At 30.0% G+C, this 22,938-nt stretch overlaps 1 protein-coding gene across 3 annotated transcripts in view; it reads right to left on the bottom strand.

Annotated features, from left to right (window-relative positions):
- Positions 1-21,994, bottom strand: part of LOC132757138 (tachykinin-like peptides receptor 99D) — a 191,138-nt gene extending 169,144 nt beyond the window's left edge. For all 3 annotated transcript variants that reach the window (XM_060748341.1, XM_060748355.1, XM_060748374.1), the window contains exon 1: positions 21,975-21,994. The gene's annotated coding sequence lies outside the window, so the exon portion shown is untranslated. The remainder of the gene's footprint in view (positions 1-21,974) is intronic.
- Positions 21,995-22,938: the final 944 nt, after the last annotated feature.

Raw genomic sequence — 22,938 nt, 5'->3', positions numbered from 1 at the left:
TGGAATCATTCTATTTTCGAAATAGAACTACTAGTATGTGACTTCAAGTGTTTTGTTATCGCATATTGCCCAAAAACAATTTCATTATTTCAAATGACATTATGCATGCAAAACAAATATTGATTGACGGACAAAAATTATAATTTGAACAATAATCGCGTGCATGCTCTAAATAGTCTCGTTTCAAATGGCGCTCTGTCTTTTTAGTATTTTGTATAATATTGTAGTTTGTCAGGAATGTTGAATATTTTGAGAACATGTCATTGAAAAATGTATCTTACTCGCAAAAAGTTTGCGTTTTAATGTTAAAATATTTTCCTCCCAATTAGAATTCTTTATGTAAGTTATATTAGTCATCTGCAAGTAAAAAAAAACATTATGAAAAGCGGTTAATTATTTTTGCTGAGAAAACTGTTTTAACAGAATGTGAATTTAATCTTAAAATATGAGGTGAGAATTATTCATTCTTGAATTATAGTGAAATTTTGACTTCGTTTTCGTAGGATGTTTATCACATATACCAGAGTGTACAGTTTAAAATATCCTATATCTATTTAGCTCAATACAATACCCGGTTATAGTAATAGTAAGCACTCTGCACAAATGTTGCAATAATGATAATCATGTGATGTCAGACATATCAATTTAAACTTATGTAAAATAATGGTAAACATGATACATATGAGCCAAATATTTTTTGTATGAAAAGGCAATTATCGTATATATCTTTAAAGACAGACAGACAGTTACCTCTATAATTTTAATTTCCAAAATATCAAAGATAACAATTTCATTACTATGAGAAAAATATCTTTACGCCATATGTGACGACTTATTCAATTTGAAACATTTTGCTACATAATTTTGGTTCCCTATGCGTGCAAACGGAATGGACCTTTAAGACTTTAGCTAAATATATTGTTGTATGCTGTTTTTTAGTTAGTTTCTCCACAATTCAAAACAAACACTTCTTTTAAAAATTCTCAACATAATGAAGGAATAAACAGAACCTCGTGTATGTGTTGTTGCATCAGTATTTATTTTGTACTTTATTGTATTTCCAGAAAATAATGGCTCAGATATTTAACTGAATTGACTATAATTGATATAGTTTCCTTTGACATTTTCTCCAATTGTTCGCAGCTTCCTGTAAACTTTCAAATACCACTTTCTTTACTGTTTTCTGAATGCTAAGTCGCTTTTTATAATTTGCATAGCTGTATTGTGACACATTTGTTCCAAAATCATACTGAACGTCTGCCTTTGTTTCGTATTTTGTTTTTCCTCCATTTAAGTAGAACCCAGCATGTTGAAAAAAATGTATTCAGATATCATATTATTCATCATTTACATATTTTTATTAAACTATTTCATTTATTAAGCGCGTCTTAAGAAATATACCCAAATAGGTCCTAAAAAGAGAATTATTCGTCTATATTAAAGAAACTAATGTGTTCGATAATGTTTTAAAATATCAATAATAAAAATCTAATTTGTTCAGTTTATAATATTATGCATGTATATTATAATGATACTAAATATTTGTTAAAACTACATAATATTGTAACAAATTGGCTTTGATTTCGGTAATTAGGCGATTTTATTTTACATATGACAATTTAATTGTGTATAATAACCGAATTGATACCTAGCCTCTAGACACAGTAACCGTATAACCTCTTTTAAACAGAAAAACAATTCATGCTTATTCAAAAGTTTATTTTGACAACTTTAACAGCATTTCAATGTTGAAAGCAGTTTGTTAAGAGCATATAAAACATGTTTAATGTACATGTAACTTGACAAAATAAACCAAGAACTTCTGTGTTTATCAGCATCAGTATGATTAAAGCATATTTGATTTTGGCTTTAAAATTCACGCACCTTAAGTGTTGAAAATTAAGTACCGCACAGGGACAAGAGGGAGATTACAATTTTTTATTATACCTAATGTACAGACTAAATCTGCAATTTTCATGTTATTTTGTTGTGATGAATGCTTCTGATCGATCACATTTTTCTCTTTATATTATTTCCAGAAAAAAAATAGAAAAAGGAAAATATCAAAATATTTTCCTGTACAGTTTGATTCACACCTTCATTTTATTTAATTCTACAATGTTCAATCTCCCAAGAAGATTTGCATTGTACCAGCATAGTCATTTTGAGGCGTCAGCTAAGAAAATAGCTTAATATGTTAATTATTTTTAACTACAAACGTTCAATTATCTTCTGCGATATTTTTGAACTTATCAAGTTACTTAGTCGCAAATGTTGTTTTTTTTCGGTTTATCTAAGTTTCCAAACAAATCCAGAACCTAAATTCACAAATAAGCTTATTATATAAAACATGCTTCGTGTAGTATTTTGCATTAAAGAAATTTATTATATACTACTAAGATTCGATTCATTCCGGGAAAGAAATTGTGTGACAAGCAAAACCTCGAAAAAAGCCCGACAGCAATTTATATTTACTGTTATTTTGTATGAAACTATTTCCCTAAATACAAAATGGAGTCGTTAATCACGTCATTAAGTGTTGATATTTAATCGAAAATAAAGTAATTTGGGAGTTATGGTCGAATTATATGTTAACAAATGTCTGTTAAACGCTCAATAGGTCGCAGTCAGACTATCAAGGGAATTTCTGTTATCTTTTGCCCTCAACATTTTTCATCATTTCATATCAATACGTTCAATCAAGAACAAAATGTCAAATTTTTGATACATTATCAAGAATTACAAAACAGAAACATCAACTTGAGTCCGTGTGTTGAAGTTATATAAAGTAAAAGAAAAATAAGGACATAGGAAACGTAAAAGAAAGTTCCATTGATTTTTTTTTTCTTTTAATTTCATTCTTAGAACTAAATCTCATTCTAATCACTCCCTAATGAACTTTAAGCATGTGTAAAAATATGGTTCTAAGCTTTGATATGGCAATTAAATGTTTCAAAATATGTGTAACCTTCCTTTAAGATCCTGCGTTAAAGTTTACACTTAAAGTAAATCAATGATAAAAACATTAAATTGATGTGACAACATGGTACAGGACAACTGACAATGCACCTAGAAAAGATAACCGAGTTCATTTAATTAAAAAAAAATATTTTCGTTTAAATGTTATAAAAATTATCTGATTCAGGATAATTTTATTATAAATATTATTATTATGCTTTTATTATCCAGCAAAGTTTTATTACCTAGATTTACAACAAAACTTAAGATAATTATCACAAGCTTTGAACACAATGTCAAAATGATTGAAAAAATTTGATTTTGTTTCGTTTAATTTCTGTCTAGTACTAGTAATTAACGTATTTTACATTACTTGCTTCCAGTTTTATTGCTTCATTTTTTATTTGCCTACAGCAAACAACAAAAGTCATTTCGAATTAAGTAAAAAAAAAACAACAATGTTTGAAGAAGCCATGCATCTGGTACGATATCTATTCTTTGACGCATAATTCCGGTATAGCCCACTCATCGTGTTTGATAAAGAAGCATAAAAAGAACTAATCACTAAGCACCTTCCGTATTTAAATAATCTTTCATTCGGTTAGGGCAAATGACTTCACCTTTAAATGTTAATATGTTATAAGCATGCTTATATCTAATATTAAACCAGATGTAACCAATATATTTTTTTCTCCACCAGTGAAGCTGAAATTTATCATTATGTCCTTTTCTGTTTCGGTGCGACTAAAAACAAACTTAAAACAACAAACAAACAATATTTTTTGCGAGTAAAGAACAATTAATTAAGCGTAATCTAAATATCAAAACATTTGTTTATTTTAATATTAGATTTATTGATCTTAATATAATTATTTTTCTAGTGAAATTGATGTAGTTTGGTGATATTTCATATTAGATTAATGTTTTATAATACATTCATTATATGTATTTCTTTGAATATTTAGACCACTAAACGATTAAATATAACCAATATAATATAATTTATCAATTTTGTCGAACTTGAAGGTGAAAAGGTTATTAATTAACGCACGTATTTATTTTGTACAATTATGTATGTGATATAAACGCTTGCATTAAACAATATAATTAAATGATTCATTTACAATGTATCGTTTAATTAAAGAACAATAATTCAATTTAAACGTTTTTTACAGTTAAAGTGTAAAAAAGTGTATCTCTGTTCACACAATTATTGTTTAAATTTTGAAAAAAATAATGCCAAAATATCTCTATGAAATATTTTGCTTGTTTAACTGTATAACTCTGAAAGAATGATGATAATGTAAAAACTGTAGACAAAGCAGATAAACTTATATTTTTGTGAAAAGGCAGTAATCATAAATATCTTCATAGACAGTCACCTCTGTAATTTCCATTTTCTAACTTATCAGAAATGACAATTTCATCTGCAACAGACAAATGTTCATATAGCATTCGTGACAAAACTAACAATTAGAAATATTTTGCTACTTTCTCCTATTCGTAGACGTATGCAATTTTAGATGGTACCTAGAAAAGTACCTATGAAAAGTATCAAAATATATCAGTTAAAATGACATTGAAATTGCTTTTGTTATTTTCTATGTGTATCCTTGTAACGTCAGTATTTAATGTGTAATTTATTGCGTTTCCAGAATCCAATGAATCAGATATTTTACTGGATGGACTATAATTGAAACAATTTAATGCAAGATATTCTCCAATTATTCCTAGCTCTCTTTACATTTTTAAATAGTAAAATTTAAACTGCTTCCTGAATTGCTGTCTAAATGAATATCTTATATGTTTTATACCTTAATTGTGACATAATTGGTTCGAATATATATTTGGTGATTGTCCTTACTATAGACTTTTGTCTTTTGTTAATTTTACGTTGACCTGATTGTTTACTTCGAAAAAATGCATGCAGGAACTGCAAGTTGAACTTCCTTCAAGGTTATCAAGCTAAGAATTCATTGTTTGTTGTTTTGTTTGTTTTGTTTTTTTTTTGGGGGGGGGGGGGATGTTGTTGTTAAAAACTGTAAATGATATGATTACTCTATATGTAAAGTTTTATGTACGCTTCAATACACTACCTAAATATTTGAAAGAAAATATACTGAAATTTTACTGCAGACATTTTACTCATAATATTCAATGGATAAAGGGAAAGGTAGCTACAAAGAAATATACCCAAATAGGTCTTAAAAAAGAGAATGATTCGTCTGTAAAGAAGAGATTAATGTGTTCGATAATGTTTTAAAATATCAATAATAAAAATCTAATTTGTTCAATTTATTATATTCTGCATGTATATTATTATGAAACTAAATATTTGTTCAAACTACGCAATAACGTAACAAAGTGGCTTTGATTTCGATAATTAGGCGATTTTATTTTACAGATGACAATTTAACTGTGTATACATGTAATAACCGAATTGATATCTAGCCTTTAGACACAGTAACCTTATTACCTTTTTTAAGCAGAAAAAAGAAACAATTCATGCTTATTCAAAAATTATTTTGAAAACTTTAACAGCATTTCAATGTAAAAAAGCAGTTTGTTAAGAGCATATAAAACATGTTTAATAATACATGTAACTTAACAAAATGTACCAAGAACTTCTGTGTTTATCAACATCAGTATAATTAAAGCATATTTGATTTTGGCTTTAAAATTCAAGCACTTTCAGTGTTGAAAATTAAATACCGCTCAGGGACATGAGGGGGGTTACAATTTTTCTGAATCTGCAATTTTCATGTTATTTTGTTGTGATCAATGCTTCTGATCACATTTGTCTCTTTATATTAGTTCCAGAAAAAAATAGAAAAAGGAAAATATCAGAACATTTGCCTGCACAGTTTGATTCAAACCTTCATTTTATTCAATTCTACAATGTTTAATCCCAAGAAGATGTTCATTCTACCAGCATAGTAATTTTGAGACGTAGAGCTAAGAAAATAGCTAATAAATGCTAATTATATTTTAACTACAAATGTTCAATTATCTTCTGCGATATTTTTGAACTTTACAAGTTACTTAGTCGCAAATGTTTTGTTTTTTTCGGTTTTACCTAAAGTTTTCAAACAAATCCAGAACCTAAATTCACAAATAAGCTTATTATATAAAACATGCTTCGTGTAGTATTTTGCATTAAATAAATTAATTATATACTACTAAGATTCGATTCATTCCGGGAAAGAAATTGTGTGACAAGCAAAACCTCGAAAAAGCCCGACAGCAATTTAAATTTACTGTTATTTTGTACGAAACTATTTCCCTAAATACAAAATGGAGTCGTTAATCACGTCATTAAGTGTTGATATTTAATCGAAAATAAAGTAATTTGGGAGTTATGGTCGAATTATATGTTAACAAATGTCTGTTTAACGCTCAAAGGTCGCAGTCAGACTGTCAAGGGAATTTCTGTTATTTTTCCTCTCAACATTTTTCATTATTTCATATCAATACGTTCAATCAATCACAAAATGTCAAACTTTTTATACATTATCAAGAATTACAAAACAGAAACATCAACTTGAGTCCGTATGTTGAAGTTATATAAAATAAAAGAAAAATAAGGACATAGGAAACGTAAAAGAAAGTTCCATTGATTTTTTTTCTTTTTAAATTCATTCTTAGAACTATATCTCATTCTAAACACTCCCTAATGAATGAGGCATGTGTAAAAATATGGTTCTGAGCTTTAATATGGCAATTAAATGTTTCAAAATATGTGTAACCTTCCTTTAAGATCCTGCGTTAAAGTTTACACTAAAAGTAAATCAATGATAAAAAAATTAAATTGATTTGACAACATGGTACAGGACAACTGAAAAAGCACCTAGAAAAGATAACCGAGTTCATTTAAATTAAATTAGAAAAAATAATTATTTTCGTTTAAATATCATAAAAATTATCTGATTCAGGATATTTTTATTATTCATATAAGTATTATGTTTCTATTATCCAGCAAAGTTTTATTACCTAGATTTACAACAAAACTTAAGATAATTATCACAAGCTTTGAACACAATGTCAAAATGATTGAAGAAATTTTATTTTGTTTTGTTTAATTTCTGTCTAGTACCAGTAATAAACGTATTAAACATTACTTGCTTCAATTTGTATTGCTTCATTTTTAGATTGCCTAAAGCAAACAACAAAAGTCATTTCGAATTAAGTAAAAAAACAATGTTTGAAGAAGCCATGCATCTGGTACGACATCTATTCTTTGACGCATAATTCCGGTATAACCCACTCATCGTGTTTGATAAAGAAGCATAAAAAGAACTTATCACTAAGCACCTTCCGTATTTAAATAATCTTTCATTCGGTAAGGGCAAATGACTTCAATTTTAAATGTTAATATGTTATAAGCATGCTTATAACTAATATAAACCCAGATGTAACTAATATATTTTTTTCTCCACCAGTGAAGCTGAAATTTATCATATGACCTTTTCTGTTTCGGTGCGACTAAAAACAAGCTTAAAACAACAAACAAACAATATTTTTTGCAAGTAAAGAACAATTAATTAAGCGTAATCTAAATATCAAAACATTTGTTTATTTTAATATTAGATTTATTGATCTTAATATAATTATTTTTCTAGTGAAATTGATGTAGTTTGGTGATATTTCATATTAGATTAATGTTTTATAATACATTCATTATATGTATTTCTTTGAATATTTAGACCACTAAACGATTAAATATAACCAATATAATATAATTATCAATTTTGTCGAACTTGAAGGTGAAAAGGTTATTAATTAACGCACGTATTTTATTTTGTACAATTATGTATGTGATATAAACGCTTGCATTAAACAATATAATTAAATGATTCATTTACAATGTATCGTTTAATTAAAGAACAATAATTCAATTTAAACGTTTTTTACAGTTAAAGTGTAAAAAGTGTATCTCTGTTCACACAATTATTGTTTAAATTTTGAAAAAAATAATGCCAAAATATCTCTATGAAATATTTTGCTTGTTTAACTGTATAACTCTGAAAGAATGATGATAATGTAAAAACTGTAGACAAAGCAGATAAACTTATATTTTTGTGAAAAGGCAGTAATCATAAATATCTTCATAGACAGTCACCTCTGTAATTTCCATTTTCTAACTTATCAGAAATGACAATTTCATCTGCAACAGACAAATGTTCATATAGCATTCGTGACAAAACTAACAATTAGAAATAGTTTGCTACTTTCTCAGTCTCCTATTCGTGACAATAATTTAGTAGACGTATGCCATTTTAGATGGATATGTTGTTATGCTGAGACTGAGGTAGATTTATCAACTTTAGAAAAGTACCTATGAAAAATATCAAAATATATCAGTTAAAATGACATTGAATTTGCTTTTTTTATTTTCTATGTGTATTCTTGTAACGTCAGTATTTAATATGTAATTTATTGCGTTTCCAGAATCCGATGAATCAGATATTTAACTGGATGGACTATAATTGAAACAATTTAATTCAACATATTCTCCAATTATTCCTAGCTCTCTTTACATTTTTAAATAGTAAAATTTTAACTGTTTCCTGAATTGCTGTCTAAATGAATATCTTATATGTTTTATACCTTAATTGTGACATAATTGGTTCGAATATATATTTGGTGATTGTCCTTACTATAGACTTTTGTCTTTTGTTAATTTTACGTTGACCTGATTGTTTACTTCGAAAAAATGCATGCAGGAACTGCAAGTTGAACTTCCTTCAAGGTTATCAAGCTAAGAATTCATTGTTTGTTGTTTTGTTTGTTTTGTTTTTTTTTTTGGGGGGGGGGGATGTTGTTGTTAAAAACTGTAAATGATATGATTACTCTATATGTAAAGTTTTATGTACGCTTCAATACACTACCTAAATATTTGAAAGAAAATATACTGAAATTTTACTGCAGACATTTTACTCATAATATTCAATGGATAAAGGGAAAGGTAGCTACAAAGATTCACAGATATTTATCAAAAATCCAAAAATCAGAATTTTCAAATATCTTATTTCTTGTCAATCTTCAATGACATGATAATTTATTTATTCTCGTTCTGGTGCAAAAAAGTGTATCCTTATCTTAATTAATGTATGATAATTTGCATAAAAAGTGGTAAAAAGTCGATCAAAATACATAAAAGTGTATAAACAATTTTAAGTTCAGTCATCGAAAATAGTCGGTATTAAGTCTCAAACGAGATAATATCATATTTTAAGCATGATTTTGCAATTATTCCCATGCTAATGGGAGGAGTTTTATCATTGCCGTTTTTGCTACAGAGCGATTTCAAAGCTTGTTCAAAAAGTTATTTTTGACACCTTTAATACTACTTTCATGATGAACGTATTTTGTTTTATAGCATATTAAACATGTTTTATGTGCATATAACTAGATAAAAGGCACTTAAAGAATTTCTGGTAATTCAAGTGAAGTGATAAAAGCAATATAAATCTCGTTTATCTCTATAACGTAAAGGTGGTACATTGTTCAGCTGATAATGAAACCCCCATCTAAATAATTAGAGATTCTAATTTTGTTTCATCATATATGATTATATGATATATTTAAACGCATTTATAAAGTTATTGTAAATTGTTTGTAATGAAGTATTAAGGTATATAAATCTCTCCTTAAAGGTAGTATATTGTGCAGCTGATACTGAAACCCCCATCTAAATAATTAAAGTTTCTCATTATGCATCAACATATTATGATAAAAAGCATATTGCGTGATTTTGGATTTAAATGAATTAAGTAAAGATACATTATTCTAATCATCATCATCATCATCATCATCATTATTTGCTATAAATTGTATTTACGTTATTGATGTATCCAAATGAAAACAATTCTGGAGAAAAATGATACATGTAAACAAAACTTGATTCGGCTTTACTCGTAAGAAAAACTGTAATCTTTAATCTGTGCATCGGTTGTGATTTACACAATGAATGATGATAAATGATAGCATGCACATACCTTTAGGTCTATTTATTTTTCTTCTTTCATCTACACACAGACAGTTTACATTTTAAGCACATCTTTATCATAATCATTTTCCAATATGCATCTGCTTTATATTTTTAGACAAGTGGAAATTCTAGTTTAATATAACCATTATATGTAAAAATAGGGTGACTGATATATAATTAAGAATTATCGTGGTTAATTTAAAGTTAATACATGTATAATATTGCTGTTGTTGTTGATGTTGTTTTATTATTATTTTTTAATCACTAATCGTATTTGCTTCAAGAATAAAATATGTACTCATACAAACAAGTTAATTTAGCATAATTAAGATACCTCACAATTGTCTAGTATATAATTTATATTATAATATAATCTATAAAAAGGTTTGAAATGCCTTTCTCTTATTGGCTTACACGCGTCTTTTTGTAAAAAATAACAGGTCAATATCAGAGTAATTTCACGGTTTTGTTTCCCTAAAAATATATATTCAGAGTATATTCACTGTTTTTTCTTCTAAAAAAGATTTTCTGGAAATCCCCCAAAAGACGCGAGACTATGACGTGACGTCACGCCAAGTTTGATGTTATATATTATTCTAATAAAACAAAAACAACAAACGTTTGATGACTTTTAAATAAGAGTCAAATTAGTCTATTTTTATTTCTTAACATTTTTAAGAACACTAAGAATAAGTGTGCTAATGCGTTCATATGAAAGAAAAAGTAGACAAGCTGAAAAAATTTCGGTTTTTGTCGTAGGCAATGGCAGATATAATAAGCCATATAAAAGTTATTTATAAATTATAAAATAAAACAGATACGGACTTTTTAGCTGGTGAATATGATGTGATATGTACTGAAAAATTAAGATTGCTATCGCCTCTATCACGTGCTTGCATGTATAACAATAATGATTATAAAAAATAATTAATCTCAATCAATTGTTTCATATATAAGTTAAGAATTAATATAATTATGTTAAAAAATTAAAACGGTACGAATATTTTTTTAAGAAGCACTTTATATCTTGTCCGGTATGTAATTCATAGCGCATATTTCCTGTACAGCTTACTTTGCACGCACAGCAAATAAGCATAAAAAGAACGCTCTGAAGTAAAAACTTAGCAATTTTGTCTCTTCAAAGAATTCTCATTAGATAATAGCTATCGGTCTTTTTTTTCAATGTTATCAAGTGCTTACATGCTTAAACCTAAATTAAACAGCAACTTCCAATAAGATTTTGTTAATTACATACTTTACGAATAGGTGACATAATGTGGTTTGCAATTATTGAACTCTTTATATAAGAGTTTGTCTAATGAGCTTGTCATAATAATGTAAGGTAGACTGAGGATGAATACATCTTTAATCAATACGCATATATTGGTGAATGCAGACGAATTGTTAACCATGAGAATATTTCGAGTAGTAATTTGCTGTAAAATAGTCCTAAGGTGAAAATGAGAAAGAAAGGAAAGATCAACAAGGGAAGATACGTTGAAGAAATGCAGCCCTTAAAATATAAAATCAAAGGGCTGCAAGCTCTGTGGTATTTTCTGATCTTTGCAATCTAAATCGCACTGTATATCTGTATTATTTTCCTGTATAAGTTTACTTTTATGTACTATAATTCTTCTTGCAGGGCACCAGAGTTGGATACATACGGAATTTTGCATGACTAGAGTTGCATCAAAATATCATTTATGTTCATTTTTATGACAGCCACACTTTATCCTAGCATAACGTGGCTACTTCCTTAACAAAGAAACTTTTTAAAAAAATATAAAAATAGTTGCCTTACATGGGATTTGAACCCCAGACCTCTGGCACTATAAACTAGCGCGTTACCCCTGCACCACGGAGAAGTTATACGAAGAGCATGAATAAAATCAATACTAAATCAAAGTGAGGTTATCTTTTGTCCATCGATGCGAGGTTATCTTTTGTCCATCGATGTGGGGTTATCTTTTGTCCATCGATGTGAAGTAATCTTTTGTCCATCGATGCGAGGTTATCTTTTGTCCATCGATGTGAAGTAATCTTTTGTCCATCGATGTGGGGTTATCTTTTGTCCATCGATGTTGGGTTTTCTTTTGTCCATCGATGAGGGTTTATCTTTTGTCCATCGATGTGACGTAATCTTTTGTCCATCGATGTGGGGTTATATTTTGTCTATCATTGTGAGGTTATCTTTTGTCTATCATTGTGAAGTAATCTTTTGTCCATCAATGTGATGTAATCTTTTGTCCATCAATGTCAGGTAATCTTTTGTCCATCAATGTGAAGTAATCTTTTGTCCATCAATGTGTGGTAATATTTTTTCTATTCGGTTAAAAGGTGGTGACTACCGGTTAAATGTAAACAAAACAATGTTGTATTTTGGCTAAAGGCTTTCACGATTTTTATAGCGATTTAAATGTTAAATTCGTATAATTGAGTTACTGTTGCATTCATGAAGGATATGGAATTTTATTAAAATATGTAAGTTTGAATTTGAATGTTGCATAAAGAGGTTATCTTGAACTTTTAGAAATTGAATGTGTGAAGAGACTTTTTGTGAGCAATTTGTGAGCGCAAAATAGCCTGAGGGTCTACCATCCCTGACAAAATTTGCGGTCACGCATGACTGAGCTGCTATTGGCTTTAATATGCTTTTGTTGAACAGTGTGATATTTATATATTTATCGAAGATTTATGTTGAAATTATTTATGTATCATGATGAGCTCAAATGAAAGCAAGAAAACGCTCTTCAACTGCTAGTGAATTAGATACCAGTGACAATATTGACAATCAACCTGTTTACCCAGTTTACTAAGTTTCCTTAGTGCAATGACTAAGAGAGTAGAGGTTCTCGAACATGACGTCCATACACAAGCTCAGACAATTGAAAAACTAGAACAAAAGATTTAATTATAAATGAACTCAAAGAAAAAGATCAGTCACTATACGAAAAAATTAAAAAAAGATGAATTTTGCTGTGAAAAATTTGAAAACGAGTCCGAACAATACAGTCGCAGAAATAGTGTTCGAATCTTTGGCATTACGGACGATTGCAAAAATTAATAGACACAATAAAAAGCAAATCAGATCTTGTTCTGCAGAATGCAGATATTGACATCAGCCACAGACTTGGAAAATACAAAGTCGGCAAGCATAGGACAATTATAGTTAAATTTGTAAGACGCCAAACAAAAGTCGAACTTTTCAACAGGTCAAAACACCTGAAAGAACAAAAAAGATTTATGTCAACGAAGATTTGACGAAAATGAACGCGGACATGTTGGCATCCTGTCGTGTAAAAGACAAGTCAAATGTTGAAAAAGCGTGGTCTTTTGAAGGAAACATTTACGTGAAATATGCATCACAGGGATTTGCTACGCAATTGCAATTAAACTACCGCTATTGGTTACATCTTCCGTGGCCGGAAAAGGATAAAACACATGCTCAGGATTTAAGCAAAAGCCAAGGATACTCAACTACATCTAAACAGCCATATAGTTCTATGCCTCAAACAACAATCCAGACCCCTACGCTGTATTCCAAACCAGGACTGTCTTATGCAGTCGCGGCCAAAAGACCTTATTTTCAAAAAGAAAAACATATTGTGTTCACAAACAAGTGAATCGTTACGTGATTAAAGTTAATTCCCTTTGACCGATTTCTTCATCCTGTATGCAGAATGTGCTATATAAACAATAAACTAAAATGATGACAACGACGAAGATCTTGTTTCTTATAACGTATAAAATACACTAAAGTTCTCTTTTTTTCTGTAAATACAGGACTGGTTATCGTCCTATGGTGTAGAATATTATCTTATTTCAGCCGTCGCTACCGACGCTGATGATAACTTGATATTGTTAATATTGTTTTTATTTCTTTCTTTCTTTTCTTTCCTTTTTGACATCTGTCAAGTAGCTTTTTAAAAACCTGTCACTTTTGTTTATACATACTATCTTTTTCACCTGTCGAGTAAATTGTCATTTGGTGGAAGCTACTCATCAATACTTTTTTGTCACATTTCGAGTATCTTTGACAATCAAATTGTATGTTGTTTAGACATATTATAATTGTGTCACTTGTCTAGTAGCTTTTAAACGACCACCGATGTTGTTTATACATGTACATTAAATCATTGTGTCACCTATCGAGTAGCTTTTAAAAAACCATCGGTGTTGTTTATACATATAATCATTGTGTCACATATCGAGTAGCTTTTAAAAGACCATCGGTGTTAAAAGATACATATAATCATTGTGTGACCTATCGAGTAGCTGTTTAAATGATTATCAATGTTTGTTTATACATACAATCAATCATTGTATGAACTGTCAAGCTGCTTTTTAAAAGAGATGGAAATTACAGATTGTAAATGATGCAAATACTTTTTGATTTGTTACATTTTTAAATGAAAGGGCTGCAAGCTCTGTGGTATTTTCTGATCTTTGCAATCTAAATCGTACTGTATATCTGTATGTATTTTCCTGTATAAGTTTATTTTTATATACTATAATTCACCTTGCATGGCACCTAGATGCAGCGACTGCGTTTGGATTTTTTACTTTAACAGTTTGAGTTTGATACATACGGAATTATGCATGACTAGAGTTTCATCAAAATTCATTTATGTTCATTGTTTTTGACAGCCGCACTTTATCCTTTTATCCTTGCATATCGTGGCCACTTCCTTAATAAAAAAGTTGCCTCGACTGGGATTTGAACCCCAGACCTCTCACACCCTAAACGAGCGCGTTACCCTTGCTTGCACCACGGAAATGTTTAACGGAAACAGCCTGAATAAAATAAAATAATTCTAATTTTAGAATATCTATTCCCACAGAGATATAAATCTTATATTTAGCTCCATGGTAATCCTTATTAATTTGGAGGTATTTTCTTCACGATATACCTGTTGTCTAAAATTGATGTAAATAATTTAGCGAAAATCTTCTCCCTAAAACAGTCTTACATGTATATATTCCACTACTCGACAGTGTAATACGCTCTGAGGTATTCGATAATCGACATCGCTAAAAATAGCATTTTCATATTCATCCGCGTAATTGGTGAATTGACAAGCCAACGCTTCTTTTAAACTTTGAATGCGTTGTAATTTGTTTGATACTTGTAACAAAATAAAAATATTTCTTTCTTTAACATCGCTAGTTTTGAGCTGTTTTGAGAACTACTTGTTGTTAGGTTTGTCGTGAAAATTCTGTTTCAGAGATTGAATGTCAGCATTGAATTTTCTGATCTGCGATCAGAAAATACAAAAAGGCAACTCATCCCAATTGCAAATGGGAAAGGGAAGGGCTTTAATCTAATTTAAAGTGTACGGAGTTGTAGAGGAAATAGAGTGGGGATTAGGAAGAGGAACAGGAACCATAAAGAAAGGAGAAAGTATATTGAAGGTTATAATTTTTTTATTGATATACATGTACATGTACATAAAATAGAAAACTCAAACTGCAGATAGAGTCTATATTTTAAGTATTTAAGAGCGTGTTTAAGAAATCCTTTAGTTATAGTTCAAGTTAAATGTTTTGTGATTAATTATACGATAATTTCATAATCATTTGTATCTTATCAAACGGCAGGTAGCCAAAAGAAAAAAAAGATATTAATTATATATTCGCTCGATACACGTAACAAGTTGCAGGGCGAATATATTTTTATCAATATACATAAATTAGTAAATTAAGCCTCATATACACATTCGCCACCATGTTTTACTTTTATATCTCTCAATTGTAAAATCCTTACTAGAATTATGGCTGAATTTAACCTTATGATTTTTAAGACTCTGCAAATTTTTCTATTACATGTATTAATAAACAGTTTGACGCATACGTACATGTTTGACTATGTGAATATTTTTATTGGTTCTTTATTTCAGGTACTAATATATATTCAAAAATATTACAAGATAAAAATAAATTAAAAACCCGTTCTTGGTATCCTTTAAAAGAAATATTCTTATATACGAAACAACATTCCCTATATAATCTAAATCACTAGACGCCGAATAAACCGTCATTATGCGTTCTTTCCCACACGCTTTCCTGTAATTGTTGCTTATTGTTCAGAAAAAACTTCGTCTCCGGTGGAGATCAAACAAGAAACATTTTGTCACGGATGTGCTGCTGATTTTACAACAAGGAATCATAGAGGCAAGATATATAGAGGATATTTGTTTAGTTCAGTGTAAGATCGGAATATATTTCACCGAGTGAGCACCAAAAGGTATATTTCACGAGTGGCGCAGCCACGAGTGAAATATGAACTTTTGGTGTTCACAAGGTGAAATATATTTCGATCTTACACTAAACTAAACAAATTTTCTTTTTATTGTATGCAAAGAAACGTTTTAAAAAGACATTAAACCTAATACTGAATTAAAAGCGCGCCAAATAATAATACAGCGTGACGTCATTTACGACGTCACGTCATTAAGTTTGTACCAAGTTCTGTGCACGCTGGTATTTCACTGAAACAACGTAAGGGGCTTAAATTCAAAACAGTGAAATTATCAAAGTTTCAAACAGTGAAATTACCAGTTTTATATCACTGATATATTTCTATAAACCACCGAAAAGCATGTAATAAAATAGATTCTGAACATGAAAATAGGTTTTACCAATCTTAAGCAACTATCGGATATGGGAATTTGGAAATTAAGACTGAATTGAATTTGACACGGACTCAATAGTTTATGACATGGATTCTGCTTAAACATCTATTGAATAAATCTAACATGCGCACGGGATTTCCTTGAACTTGTCGGTTAATTTTGTTAGAAGAGGTATTACATGTATAAGTTTATGTGCGAACATTTAAGCAAATATCCTTATTTTATTATTACAAATTCAGTCCGACTTTTCGACACTGCCTGTCCAAACGACATTTTATCTGGTGAAGGCCGAATATTTGGAGAAAAAACATATTGTATGTACCGACCATTGCCCATTTAAAAGAATAGGAAAAAAACATATAATACTGTTGTTTTTTATTTTATGACAGATGCTCTATTTGCGTTTTGTCTGTGACAAAGTAAACATCAAATGTTGATACGCATCATTTTATGTTTATAGTTGTTAAAAAAATCACTGATAAAACACAGTTCCTTTTAGCGGACAACTGATTCTCCACAGTAAGATTAAGATAACTGTGTAATATTAAGAGGATATTTATTCGTTTGTGTGAAATATGGAATATATTTTCACGAAACATGATAAAATGCCATAGATTTTCACGAGCCGGGACGGATGAAAATATGTGGCATTTTATCATGTTGAGTGAAAATGTTAGAAGTTAGATGCTTCTTTTTCTTTTCAAAAGTATGCATTAAATTGAAATATTTTTCTAAAAAAGATACAAGAATGCACGTGATTTTGATGAATGTGTAATGCTTAATACAAAATATATATGTAAAGTAATATCAAATTTTAAAGCGCCATTTTCGTACAAAATGTCTTGACCTGGATATATTAATAGAGGCCGGTATTCATGTAATTTTAAACTTAAGGCTGCATAATTATTTTGAATTTTTCTATAGAATAATGATATTTGTCGCTACCAGAATGATATTTCTAAATCCAATTGGTTTTCAATTAAATGTAAATTACGGTAGGTAATTTAAAATATAATTTTGTGTGTAGAATATCGCTACTTTACTTCTTCCTTGTATACCTAACCGGGCCGTAAAAAGAATGATTGATGTGTTTCCTCAGATTATATGTGCAAAACAGCGTTGTATTAGACATTTATGGTGAATCTGGAAAGAACCGAGGGTTTACTTTATCAGCCAATTCACAAGTTCTGCTAGACACCTAGTTCATTGCTTCTGCATACTTGCAGACGTAACACAAGACAATTAATAGTAAACAGATGTTATCGGAATAAAACAGACACCTAAATTATTGCTGTGTTCCATGTGTCGTATTTCTTGCAAGATAAGTTGATTGACGACTACATAGTGCTTATTTCATTTAAGTTGTTGATATCGATGGGACATGTAATACTTTTTAATCAGCGGATGTACAAATAATTTTTGTATACCTTGCACTCTTGTAAAAGTTGCAGGAGAGCCTGTTCATGGACTGAAGTGGTCCAAACTATTGTCAACGCCTCCTAGCACCGCAGAACTTGAGGTTTAAAAACAAAGCAAAAATATGATATATAAACTAAGGCAATGAAGAGCAGCTTATAAAAACTATATCCCGTGCCATCTTTGATAAAGCCTGGAAAACATGTCCTATTAACGAAAAACAAGTATTAAATTCTGGAAAGCTAATTTAAATCGTAAGAACGCTACGTTCAGTACGTATCGGAAGACTGTCTGATATTTATGAAACTGGGAATCAAGTAATGTAGTAATGTAAAAAATGAAAAACAAAATCATCCAGGAAGGGTGGCATTTAATGTATGCATGCCCTAACACATGACTACGAGCAAGGAGTCCAGCAGGACAGACAGGACACGGTAGGAGACACAAATACTGAACGCCAAACAATCCCTTGAGGATTAAAAAATATCGACATTGATTGCATTGCATAAGCGGAAATACTATTTACGGCCGCAACACGGCACAAACAACACGTTTGTGAGCATGAAATAAGAAGCCTATGATTAAAAAGATATCGTATTTACTTGTTTACACGACGGCCTCACTACAAAAATCGGCTATAGTTAATATATTTCTAATATATGTTTCTAACATTCTAATTATCTGCAATAAAAACGTAACTGCAGTCAATCCATCAAATTTACTAACCTAAATATTTACAAGATTAAATAAAAATCACAAAGAAATAGTAAATAAGTTACAAGATCAAGATTGAGTAAATGTTTATTACTTTTATTAAAATTTCAGATATTTTTCTAACACATGAACAAAAATTAAAGAAAAACAGAATCCCTAAAGAAAGCCCAAAATGAGAAAATTGAAAATGTTGGAGGGATCACTTTGTTTCCAGATTTTTGGATTGATTGAGTCTGTTTACGGAGGAAAGCATTAAAATGCAAACGGTCTGTTATATTTATTTTAGCCTAAAGAACACTTGCAATTCTCTCGATAACACAAGGCGCCAAATAAACTGTCATAATTCGTGACATCCTACGTGCTTTCCTGTAATTGTTGCTTATTGTTTAGATAAAAGCTCGCTTCCATAGGAAATAAAAAGTCAAGGAACATTTTGTCCTGGATGTGCTGCCAATTTTCATTTGGGAATCAAATAGACAAAAATTGACAGAACAAGATAATTGTTTTTACAATAAAGAAGACAAACACGTCTTCATATTACAAAAAAAAATATCGGATGTGGAAATGAGGAAAATTATATTACACATTCAATTATATTTCTGACATGAATTCTGTTTAAACAAAGAAAACCTTAATGAAAGAAAAAAGTGTAATATCAGCATATAAAAGCATGACGATACATTTAACTATCTGACAGTCTCAATAACAATTGGGAGATCAAGGATATCAGTACTAACAACTTTTAGATAATAATTAGATAAATAACACACAATCATGCAATTTGAAAACATTAAATAGATATTACTTATGTGACAAAGTCTTATGATTTTCACCATCACACATTATTTAAAGAGCTATAATACTAGTTTATTCGCTTACAAAAAAATGAAATATCGTGCTTATTTATTTATTTATTATACCCCCACCATAAAATGTGAGTATGGGGGGCTATTATGGATTCGCTTTGTCGCGTCCGTCCGTCGGTCTGTCCGTCCGTCTCCATTTTCGTGTCCGCTCTATAAATCCTATACCAATTGAAAGATTTTCAAACTTAGCTCAAATATTCACCTTAACAAGGCAATGTGCAGAATCCATGTTGCCCTTATGTCAGCTCAAGGTCAAGGTCACAATTGAAGGTCAGATATCAAACAATCAAATATTAGACAATATGTCGTGTCCGCTCTGTAAGTCCTACACTAATTGAAAGATTTTCTTCAAACTTGGCTTAAATGTTCACCTCAACAAGGTAATGTGCAGAACCCATGTTGCCTATTTGCCGGCTTAAGGTCAAGGTCACACGTAAAGGTCAAAAATTGACTAAGAAAATATTCTTAAATTTTAACATGTACTTGAATATTACTGAAACTAGCACAGGTATTTGCTTGAAACTTAAAAGATTTATGAGGTGTCACAAGTAAGATATTCAGGTCAAGTTTCATAACTATGTATTGTATTTTGACAAAGTTATGCCCCTTTTAAGTCTTTAAATTTACATACAATCAATACTAGACAATATGTCGTGTCCGCTCTATAAATTCTATATTTATGGAAGGATTTTCTCCAAACTTGACTCAAATATTCACCCCAACTGGGCAATGTGCAGAACCCATCTTACCCTTGTGCAAGCTTAAGGTCAAGGCCACACTTGATGGTCAAAAATTGACTTAGAAAATGTTCTGAAATTTTAACATGTACTTGAATTTTTCTAAAACTAGAACAGATACTCCTTTGAAACTTCAAATATATACGAAGTGTCGCAAGTAAGATATACAGGTCAAGTTTCATAACTAAAACAAGAGCACCGCTAGGCGGAGCATTATATGCCCGAAAGTGTGTTGTTGTTTTTTGTTAGTAAGGATGAAACATTTGTAAGTGATGGGCGGTAAAGAGTCAACCAAAATAGATAAAGTATATAAACAATTGCAATTTTAATCATCACAAACAAGTCAGTTTTGGTATTTTCAGTTTCTAGTATTTGGCCTTTTTCAATTTGGGTGGTTCCACTATTCCTACTTGAATACTGTATAATCACCCTTAGGATATGTTGCCTGCTTTTTAAATTTGTCTTTTGACGTCTTATCTGTGATATGCAGGCTTCATAACCTCAGATCCCCTTTCATAATTCCGTTTGATTTAGTTCCGCCCATTGTTTTCTCGTTTAGGGCACACGCATTCTTTTACTTGGGGACCATACGCCGCTTTTCATGGAATGACACTACTGTGTCACATTGAAGGTTCCATAATAACCGCCGTATGGACACATCTGCGGATGTTTCTAAATTCAAATTTTCACCATTTTAGTGTTTAAATGTTGAATTCTGCTTAAGCCGGTGCTAGGGGGCGTTGATGGTAACTTGCACTTTCCATTACCGCCCATGAACAGGCTCAGTCAAACCGAGCCTACAACAATTTACAATTTTGCCGTGTTGGGCTTTCTTTAGGGATTCTGTTTTACTATTTAAGTCTCATACGATACAATATCGAACTTTGAGCATGATTTTACAATTATTCCCATGATCATGGGAGGAGCATTCTTACCGTTTTTGCAACAGAGCAATTTCAAAGCTTACGAGTATTTAAAAAGTAATTTTGACATTCAGTGTTGAGGAACGTATTTTGTTTTATAGCTTATAAAACATCTTTTATGTACATATAACTAGATAAAAGCACTTAAATCACTTAAAGAGTTTCTAGTAATTCAAGTGAAGTGATAAAAGCAATATAAATCTCATTTATCTCTATAACGTTAAGGTGGTACATTGTGCAGCTGATAATGAAGCCTTCATCTAAATAATTAAAGATTCTAATTTTGTTTCAACATATTATAATATAAAGCATTAACGTAACGTGATTTTGGCTTTAAATGAATTATGTAGATATATTATTCTATCAGAGTGTTGGTTAGGTTAAAGTGACGAACAATAGTTTCAATAACAAATGGTGTAGTTATGGACCAAATTTTTACCTGGTATTTGAAAAGGTGCATTTCAAATTTAAGGTACATAATAAATACTGATTTTATTCACTCATTTATTAGCAGATAAAGAGGCAGAAAACACTTTTGAGTTACTGGAACATAGCACATCCAGAAATGATAAAAGAAACGTTATATTTCATAAATATGCAATAATGAAAATAATTTTGGAGAAACAATATATATTCATACAAAGCTTGATTTGGCTTAAAGAAAAACTGTATTCTTTAATCCGTGCATCGGTTGTGATTTACACAATGAATGATGATAAATGATAACATGCACATACCTTTAGGTCTATTTATTATTCTTCTTTCATCTACGCAGACAGTTTACATTTTAAGCACATCTTTATTATAATCCTTTTCCCATCTGCTCTATATTTCTAAGACAAATCGAAATTCAGGTGAAGTATAACTATTATGTGTAAGAAATAGGAGGGTGGTGTGACTGAGATATAACTAGGATTTTTTGTGGTAAATTTTCAATGAATAAACTATTGCTTGGTTGTTGTTGGTGTTTTTTTTGTATACCTAGGGATATTTGCTTCACGAATAAAAGATATGTTTGTACGAACAAATTAATTCAGCATAATCATTATATCTCACAATTGTCTAATATATAGAATTTATATAGTATTGTACTTTTTAAGGGGGATCTTTTACACATGGCAGATTACCTAATATTGTCTTTTCAAATGAAATAAGAAATAACTTTATTTCAAGCAGTCGTTATGTTACATAATATGAATAAGTTATCTTTTTTCACAGGAACTTGAAATTTTATCAATATTAATGATAATATCCAAAATATACCTCCTATACAGTATAAATAAACACAAGGAATGAAACGCCTTTTCCCCACCCCATCATTATTTACGCCGAACAAATCAACAAAACAACGGATCAAAATAATATATCGGGCCATTTCGATAAACAATACATAAATGCATCAAATACCACCGATAACCTTTTTTTAATCGCGTAGCTATGTAGGAATAATTCAACATTTGCGATCTGAGTTTGTCGCTGACTCCATTCCGTGAAGTCACTGGATTTGGATTCGAGGAGAATAATATTTATTGAAATTATTTTTAATAAGTTCCAAAATATAACAGGTATGTATTAAACTTTTATACAAATTATTCTATGTAAATAGATTTAAACATCTTTATGTAAAACCTTTTTAACAAATTACTTTTTTAAATACATTTGAAAGGGAAACCCCAAACAAGAACGGTAAATCTTTGAAAT

This window comes from Ruditapes philippinarum, unplaced genomic scaffold, assembly GCF_026571515.1.
Source record: "Ruditapes philippinarum isolate M1 unplaced genomic scaffold, ASM2657151v2 ctg1265_1_1_1_1, whole genome shotgun sequence".
Classification (NCBI taxonomy): domain Eukaryota; kingdom Metazoa; phylum Mollusca; class Bivalvia; order Venerida; family Veneridae; genus Ruditapes; species Ruditapes philippinarum.
The sequence above is the reverse complement of the archived record's forward strand: the minus strand, read 5'-3'. Positions and strand labels throughout refer to the sequence as shown.